Source organism: Papaver somniferum, chromosome 5 (genome assembly GCF_003573695.1).
Source record: "Papaver somniferum cultivar HN1 chromosome 5, ASM357369v1, whole genome shotgun sequence".
Classification (NCBI taxonomy): domain Eukaryota; kingdom Viridiplantae; phylum Streptophyta; class Magnoliopsida; order Ranunculales; family Papaveraceae; genus Papaver; species Papaver somniferum.
Window position 1 is genome coordinate 139,809,827 of NC_039362.1, and position 9,492 is coordinate 139,819,318.

Sequence of the window (9,492 nt, forward strand, 5' to 3'; positions counted from 1 at the left end):
CTAAGTGCTTTTGATGCATCATGCTAGTGATTTACAGTTAATCTATTTAAAATCTACCTTGGCAAAGAATTAGAGTCAATAAACAAGAGCTATAATTATCTAAGAATTGATTTTTGAACCACATGGTATGAGGTTTGGTGGAATCCTGAGTCTCAGTAATCTCAGGATTACTGAGATTATTATTATATATTTTCTTTATTTTTATTGTTTTCTATTATTAAGTCTGAAATTGAGTCTACACAAGTTCGAGTTGAACGAACTTTATTTACCACTTAAAAAACTACATCAATTTTTGGCGTCGCCGACACGGATTTGTATTTAGATTTGTTTTAGGTTTATTTTTATTTTTATTATTTTTTTTGTTCTTTTTTACGCGTTTTGGTATTTTTCGATTCTTTTCATATTTGGAGCGAAGCTACAAGGAAAGAAAAGTACTATAAAAGGAAAGCATCGCCAAAAAAGGAAAGAAAAGAGGAATCTGAAAGGAGTGAAGAAGAAGATTTTGTATATAGTTATTTTGTTTATTTTTAGAAACTGTAAATAGGATTTTGTTTTTGTAATTTTTCTTTTCCTTTTTGGACATTTTTATTTTTGACTTTATTTTTGGACTGGACATTATTATTATTATTCTGAAACCCTAAGGAAGGGTTAAAAATTAAATATAAACTGTTCGCAGGGAAGGACGACAGTTACGATACTGTCTCGGCCCCTCGGGTTCGTACACTGACATTGGAGTCGGTGGCCTGAGTCGACTTCAACGGTTCATCGCCCGTCTGGTACGGGAGGTAAGACTCTATCCACCCACGAATCCCCTTTCAGTGGATTTTATTTTGTGTGACAACTCACACCCCTGCAGTAGAATGTCAAACTGGTATTACAATAGCCAATACAACGAATATCCGACTGAGTTTCAAAATGGACGTTACTACTTTGACCATAGTGTGAATAGTGGTTGGGAACACCAGCCTTTTGAAGATTATGGTCCATACCATGGTGAGCCCAATTACTATCCAAATATGCACCGGTCATATGAGAAAAATTCTTATATTTCTCCTTTAGAAGAGTCTCTCAGGAAATTAGAAGAGTCGACACGTAGGATAGCTGAGATGAATAACTTAGTTTATGACGAAAGAAAACTTTCTATAGAGGAATCCCTCAAGCTGATAGCTGAGACGAACGAAAGAATTGCTCGAAATAATCTTAATTTTCAATACAGTGTCTCCAATAATACCCTTGAAAATGAGGATAGTTATTTGCATAAACAGGATGACGGGGATATAATTGGTAACACTACTTGTTGTTTAGATGAGGTTCAACCATTTTCATGTTATTATAATGATTATGATGAGGATAGTGTTGATGAAGAATTTGGAATAAATAGGCATAGTGATCAGGAATTTGCTACTCCAATTGAGCTTAATAATAATATTATTTCTAGTTCAAATCCAAATAATTTTAATAATTATTCACCTATTCAAAAGGACGAGGATTTGACTAGAGATACTCCCGTCTTAGACGATGTAGTATTTCCTTTTGATTACGAAGCTAATAATGGTTTAGAGGAACGAGTATATTTTGAGTCTTGCGATTTAGAAACAATAGACTTAGAAAAAGAAAATGAACTCGTCGAGATGAGTGAGGATGTACCCATAAGAATCAATTGACCATTTTCATGAATTAGATGACCTTGAAATTAGGGAAGTTGTGACTAGTCTTTCTAGAGACACTGAAAACTCTAAGTTTGGGGGTGATTATCATTCTCCATGTGATTTAACTCTTAGAAAGGTCCCTCACTTGGGACTTGACATATGTGCCTCAACCATTTTACAAGATTATCTTCATACACGTTTTCCTGAACCTAGTGATGTCCACAAGAAATTTCAGTTATTAGAAACCCATCCTCTGGTTGATGTAGTTTACCCAGGCTATGATACCCAGATTGACTTTGTTTTCCCACCAAATATTTTTCTTCCAAATGTGGGAATGTTTGATTTTCAAATGTGTCGAATATTAAGTTTTGAGACTAAACCTAATTACTTTAGGAGATTAGAGTCGACATACTTGTTTAAGGAAGATCACCACTCTCATTGTGGTCAGCTGTGTAAGTCAAATCTGATTGACTTAGAGGATCCTCAATTATTCAGGTTATTATTATGTGATTCTAAGTTTTTATTTGAGTTTTTCCAGACTCTAGAACATGAACATTTGGATCTAACCTATGAGGAAATGCAACCCATGAAAATATTTTATTTGGACCCAGTTATAGATCTTGAACCTGAACCACAACTAGATGTAGCTGTCTTAAACAGGAAACTAGACAAGGGTATGCTTTATTTGTTCATTTTCTTGGCATGTTGCAGATTCCTTTTACTTGTGATAGCTCTATTTGGTTTTGATGACCCACGGATGTTTCGTCTATTACTTTCTGATTTTATAAGGTGACTAATCCTTTCTTAGTCTGGCTGAAGACATTAAACTTAGCACTTCTTGGGAGGTAACCCATTCTCATGCAACACGGTAATATCTTTCCTTATATCTTTTGCTTCCAATGGTAACAGTTTCACCTTGTTCATGATTTTAATTTGATCTTTAGAACATTGAGGACGATGTTGGATTTAAGTTTGGGGGTATAGGAGAAACTTTTTAGTTGCAATAATTAAACTCCAGAGCCTAGAAATTTATCCCTATTAAGGATGACACTAACCAATCTAAGTGGATGGAAGCATTTTGGTTGTAGGAGTTGAGGAACCAATCTGACTAGATGGAAACATCTAAAGAGTCTATTCATAAAAGCATAGAGCTCAGGTGTTAGAAATAACATGATAGTTTCACCATATCTCGTTGAGTCCTTTTCACTTCTGTTTTTAATTTTTTTTGTTTTTAAACTATGTTTCTCTAACTTATTAGGTGGGGCTCACGATTCAAGTTGTTACCAATGCTAGGGTGAATTAGAGTGATTGAGATACAAAAAAAAAAATGTTGAAAAAGAAAAAAAATGAGTTGAAAAAAAAAGAGACCAGACCATCAGACCAACTGGAATAAATTCAATAAAGTCGACCACTGGAACCCTTGTATATGCCGGTTGTGTTGACCTACAATTAGGATTATCGACCACTGGTACCCTTGTATATGCCAGTGTGTTGATATTAGTCAGACTAGTATCTCAGTCCATTAGGATAGGTTCATTTTGGCGGAGGCCTTCAGACAGATATGAGAAACACCGTTCACCTAGTAAACATCAAAACCATCTATGTTTTTCTATATCCATCTTCTTGATCTATCCATGTGATTAGTTTTGACTCCGGATATCGATGTCCATAGTGCGAATATCTGAGTAGAGCTCTGTCACTTCATATGAATTTTAGTATGCTTGAGTGCAAACTCGTGTACGACAATGAGAATTTCGTATCAGGGTACTTCCTCTTGTAGTCAATAAGTATGCCAACCAAGGAGATTCTTTAGTGCCTTCCAAGGTTCTGTGTAGATAGTTAGGGTCTGGAATAAAAAGGTTTTGTGGGTATACCTATGGTATGCCCTCCGGAGACAACACTCCGCCACTAGGGACACCTAGGGGTTTAAAGGCTTATTGCATATGCTAAATGCAATCGACGATGCCTGCGACAGTGAGTTAGGATTTTATTTTTATTTTATTTTTGCTCGAGGACTAGCAAATAATAGGTTTGGGGGTATTTGATAGACACATTTTTGTGTCTGATATAATCTCAATTGTATATATTGTTAGTTCTCGATTTTGTATTTATTTTGGCTTTTTATGTCTTTGTAGGTGTTTTTGGAAAAATAAGATTTTGCGGCGAAATTGGCTCGAAAAGTGTTTTTTGCGTTCATGGGAGGACATTTGATATTCGGACCCTCACTTTGGATAAGGGGTAACCTAATTACTAAGGGGAATCCCATTTTCAGGCATCTTCTAATCGCACCCCTACTCTGGATAAGGGGCAACCATCTTCAACATTCAAAAATCAGGTTTTGGCGGGAAAAAAGTGTAGTTAAAGAGCAGTTTTGGAAATCGTGATTTGGAGGAGTTTGAGGTCGATTAAACCTCTGATTTTCGTAGGATAGACTCCTTATGGGTCTAGGAATCTGATATGGGTGTTTAAATCGATTAGATTGGGCTCAAACGACGGATTTTTCTCACAACAAGAAAATATGGAAAGTCACGTGTGTGACCTGTTTTAGGGAATTTAGAGTGATTAAAATGCTGTAAACCTTCTCAAAGATTTGTATCTATCTAAGGAAGAGTTTATAATAAAAAAGGAAAGCTCAGAAACACGTAGAAATCCTAAAACAAGAAACTGTCGCAACTTGGCCGTGAAGAGAAGGAAAGAGATTTTGGAAGATTTGGGAGAGATTTAATCGGTATTTTTGATATAAATAGATGTCTTGGGTCATATAGAAGAGGTGTCGAGAGTTTGGGAACCTAAGGAGAGCCAGAGAAGAAGAAATCAGAGTTTTACCAAACTCTGTTTCTGCTGCTGCTGCTGTTGAAGAAGAAGAACGCGAAGAACATTGACCCACGGTAGACAGTCGCAGAAATGTGTCGCTGTTTAACAGCTGAAGAACATTAAGCTTTTCAGGGCAGTCTTATTTCAGGGCAGTCTTAAATCAGCGACAAAGCAACAGTTTTTCTGTAACAGTTCCATTATAACAACTGTTTTGCAACACCAATACACTATTGCAAACAGTCTGTGTTATTACTTTTCACTCTTTTAATCATCTTTTGAGCAACAAACACATATTTTGAGATCATGATTAATATGAGGAGCTAAACCCCAACACTGGGATGACGGAGGAAGCCATTTTTCATACGTGTGGTAATTATATTTAATTCTTTTTATGACTTTTTGCATTAATTTAATCGTTTTATGATTTTTCTTAATTAGTTGTGAAGTCGTATGATGATGTATGCTTGGTCTAAGTGCTTTTGATGCATCATGCTAGTGATTTATAGTTAATCTTTTTAAAATCTACCCTGGGAAAGAATTAGAGTCAATAAACAAGGGCTATAATTGTCTAAGAATTGATTTTTGAACCACATGGTATGAGGTTTGGTGGAATCCTGAGTCTCAGTAATCTCTCGACATTGTGACAAACCTTGTGTATATATTTTCTTCATTTTTATTGTTTTCTATTATTAAGTCTGAAATTGAGTCTACACAAGTCCGAGTTGAACGAACTTTATTTACCACTTAAAAAACTACATCAACCGATCCTAGTACCATGTCATGGTGAGGGAACCGATCCTAGTGAGAGGTCCCCTTACAAAGAAGTGTAAAAACTTATTTGCGCATAACTTCTTCGTCCGAACTCGGAATGACCTCATTCTTTTTGCGTTGGTTTCGTAATTTAATTTCCTATAAGATTGAGGTAATTGGAATATTTGATTTTATATTGAATATTTATGGTGTATTGCAAATTGATTTATCGGATGTTTGATTTCGGTTTTACAACCTTAATATTCAATCTCATATATTGTGAACCCTCATGGTTTGGGTGACTTTTTGATTTAGCGGGATTAAGTTCTAGCCCTAGTAGGTAGGCTTTATCAAAGGATTATGAGGGGTTCTAATAGAAACAGTATGTGAAAAAGTCATAATATGTTGAATCGGTTTTTGGTTTAGCATAAAAGCATATGTGTTTCGACGGTTTTTAACTTTTGCTTGCAATTGTTAAAACCGGTTTTCAACCTTTCTCTGGTAAAGGTTGAGGTGTGTTGTTATTCTTTTGTTTACGCATAAGGATGACAACGTGGTGATATTTCGATATCAATTCTCCCTGGACGAAGATGCTATCATATTGGAGAAGTGGATGCGAAATTTGAGGTAACAATCTTGCTAGTTAATTGTTTTCCTGTTTAAGAAAAGCATGAGTTTATATTATATATATTTGTTGCTTTTGCTTAACAAAATTTAGGTTCATTTTATATTTATTCCATGATGTGTGTGGATGTGTGTTTCAATTGGTTCCTGTTAAGAAAAACTATTGTTATCTTGCTTTATTGTGTGGTATCAATCGTTTAGGCATACAAAATTTTGGTACAATTGATGTGTGTGTGATTCAATTGGTTCCGGTTAAGAAAAACTATTGTTATCTTGCTTTTGTATAGTTTCAATGGTTTAGGCTTACAAAATTACGGTACAATTGCGGTGCTTTTAATGTCTATGTTGTTTCAATTGCTTCCGATTGAGGTGAATAATTATGCAAGTTTATTTATGTTGGTTTGTATGAATTATTTATGGATTAACAAAATAATATGTGTACGTAATGAGTAGTTTAGTCCAATTCGATTCCGGATAAGAAACTAAGTTAATTCCGATCTTAGTTTGTCTTATCGAAGTGAGGTTTTAGTTATTCAAGTCTAATTGAATGCCTAAACAAGGAAATGATAGTTAACTAACCTAATATTTGGTTTGTTTAAAATTGAAAGGTCTAAGTTTATGGATAATTAGAACCTGATGAGAAAAATGGAGTTAATCTTTATTTTGGTCTTATCGAATTAAGCAGTTGTTTTTGAACAATCGGTTTAGCAAAGGAACTAATGTGTTTAGTTGTTTTTGGTTTGCTAAACTAAATGGGAAAAATTGTTTCCTTGGTAATATATCAAAATAAGACTACTTGTAGTTTCGGTTTTAATATTGGTTATCAGAACGTGATGTGTGGAACCCTCGTGCCTAACTCTACAGGTTTGCAAGTCTACTATGAGATTTGTAAGATTCTTTTCTTGTTGTCCTTTATTTTTTCGTTTCTTTGTCATTTTTGTGACAAAAAGGGGGAGAAATATATGGAGTAAACAAGTGATATTGGCATTGATTTTATATTAATTGGTATCATTAAGGAAAAGAACATTGGTACTTGAATTTTTTATCTAACGAAAGAGTGAAAGCACGGACTAAGGGGGAGTAACATGTCATATAGATTGGTATAACAAAGACGCGCGAATTGAATATCTACCTATCTTCCTTAGGGGGAGTATTTTCTTTTTTATTATAATGTCAACAATGACATTTTCAAGGTTTGAATGTAAGCAGTTTTATTGTGGTGTTGAATCGGGAATCAAGCGGAGTGTAATGAATTCTTGTAATTTGTTTATCCATATGATGTAAGAGTTTTGTCACTAAAATTGAAAAAGGGGTAGATTGTTAGAGCATTGCTCGGTTGAACCCACCAAGTGTTGGTATGTCAAGTTTGGTTGTCATATTTTAGTGAATCAAAACTCATGTTAAGAGTCGCTTGATTATGTACTAGAGTTAAACTTCGTATAGGTTAGCCTGAAAGAATTAGGATATGAGACATTACAAGTATTGCGAATTCTTGAAGATGTGAAGAAGCAAGGAGCTACAACGACAACAATCATCCTTCCACTTGAGGTTAGTGATATTTGACTTGAACTGTTTCATTCCCTAACGTATCTTTCAATTCGTGCATATTGAAAACATAACTGCGAAGCATATAAGAACTCTAGATAGACATAGTATTAAGGAATACAATACGAGGTTTATTTATTAACCTTTAAACCTTGTAGATAAGACATCGCCATAATCATTTGAATTCTATTGTGATTATGTATGGGTATGAGGTGAGGATTTCATCCTAGGGAACAATGTTTACATGTGTTCTAAGGAACTAAGTTCATAAACTTGTTTTTGAACCGAAAAGGAAATTGCCAGGAGTTATTGGTTTTGTTATTCATTGCGTATCTTATGAAAAATCAATATGTGTGATAGAGTATAACCGCTCACAACTTGTTGTGTTCTTGGTAGAACTATTCACAAAGTCCCGACTTTTGTATTGGTACAACTTTTATTAGGAAAACCAATCTTAAGTAATCACCTGTGGTATGATCAGATTATGTCTGCCTTGGGGAAAGGGAACCGATCCTAGTAAGGGAAAGGGAACCAATCCTTATAAGGGAAAGGGAACTGATACTAGTAAGGAAAAGGGAACCGATCCTTATAAGGGGTGCAGTACATCAAGGGGAACCGATCCTAGTATGGGGTGCAACAAGGTTTATACAAGAAAGGGGAACCGATCCTATGGACATGTGCAACACATATAAGTTAGATACCATATATATGTGGGGAACCGATCCTAGTACCTAGTCAACCGAATCTTTGGGAAGCTAGTGTGACTATGCGTAGTACTCACATGGAGGTAGAACCAAAACTTGTTTTGGTAGAACCGTAAACCCATGATTGTGATTGAATGTTGGTTTGATCAATCACATAGTTCTCCAAAGTCATATGAACCAATTCTAAACTTATTTGGAAGAGTGCCAAATCGGTTTCAAGGTTGTTAGTGTGAAAGAGAACTTACAAAGTAAAGATGTCAACAAACTTTGAACACGTGGTGTGAATGTTTATTTCTGTAATTGTTCAAAGATATTCCTTAACGGCTAAGGGAAGAGAACCCCAAGATCGAAACATAAGTAAGTTAAGAATCTTTAATTAAGGTTATTAATTTATCTTTGTAGGAAATTACAGAATTAGTAATGTGCATTTACTAATTAGATTTTCCGAGGGATTTCGATTGTTATTTTGGACAAAGCATTTCCAGGAATTATGAAAACCGAATCTGTGCATTTATGAATATCTTGAGAATATTTCAGTTTTGTAAATTCCTTGGTGTCCAAACTTGCTTGTCTATAAATACACGAAGTTTTCCTTTCTAGCAAACTAATCCTTCGTAACAACAGACTTCCTCTTTTGTCTTTGTTACTGGTGTAGCCGCCTATCGGAGAGGAGAGTAATCCAATTAGGTGAAATCTCTTACGGCCGCTTGTTTTAAAGTCCTCTTTGGGATTGAGAAGCTCTAGCGCAACCCGTTGGTGGGTGATGTAGTTTTTTAAGTGATAAGTAAAGTTCGTTCAAAGACTTGTAGAGATTTGATTTCATACTTAATAATAATAAAATATATATATACAAAAGTTTGTCACAATAAAGAGAGGTATTGAGACTCGGGATTCCACCATAAACTCATTCATGCGATTCATATATTTATTCCAAACAATTATAGCTCAAACAATATTGACTCTAATTCTTTGCCAAGGTAGATTTTTAAAAGATTGACTGTAAATCACTAGCATGACGCATCAAAAGAACTTAGACAAAGTATACATCATCATTCGACATCATAATCAATTAAGAAAAATCATAAAATGATGACAGGGTATTCGTGGGTGGATAGAGTCTTACATCCCCTACCAGACGGGCGATGAACCGTTGAAGTCGACTCAGGACACCGACTCCTATGTCAGTGTATGAACCCGAGGGGCCGAGACAGTATCGTAACTGTCGTCCTTCCCTGCAAACAATTTATATTTAATTTTTAACCCTTCCTTAAGGTTTTAAAAATAGTAATGTCCAATGTCCCAAAAATAAAGTCCAAAAAGTGTCCAAAAATAAAAAGAAAATTACAAAAACAAAACAAACCCTAATACAATTTTCCAAAAATAAAAGAAATAAAATCTAAATATAT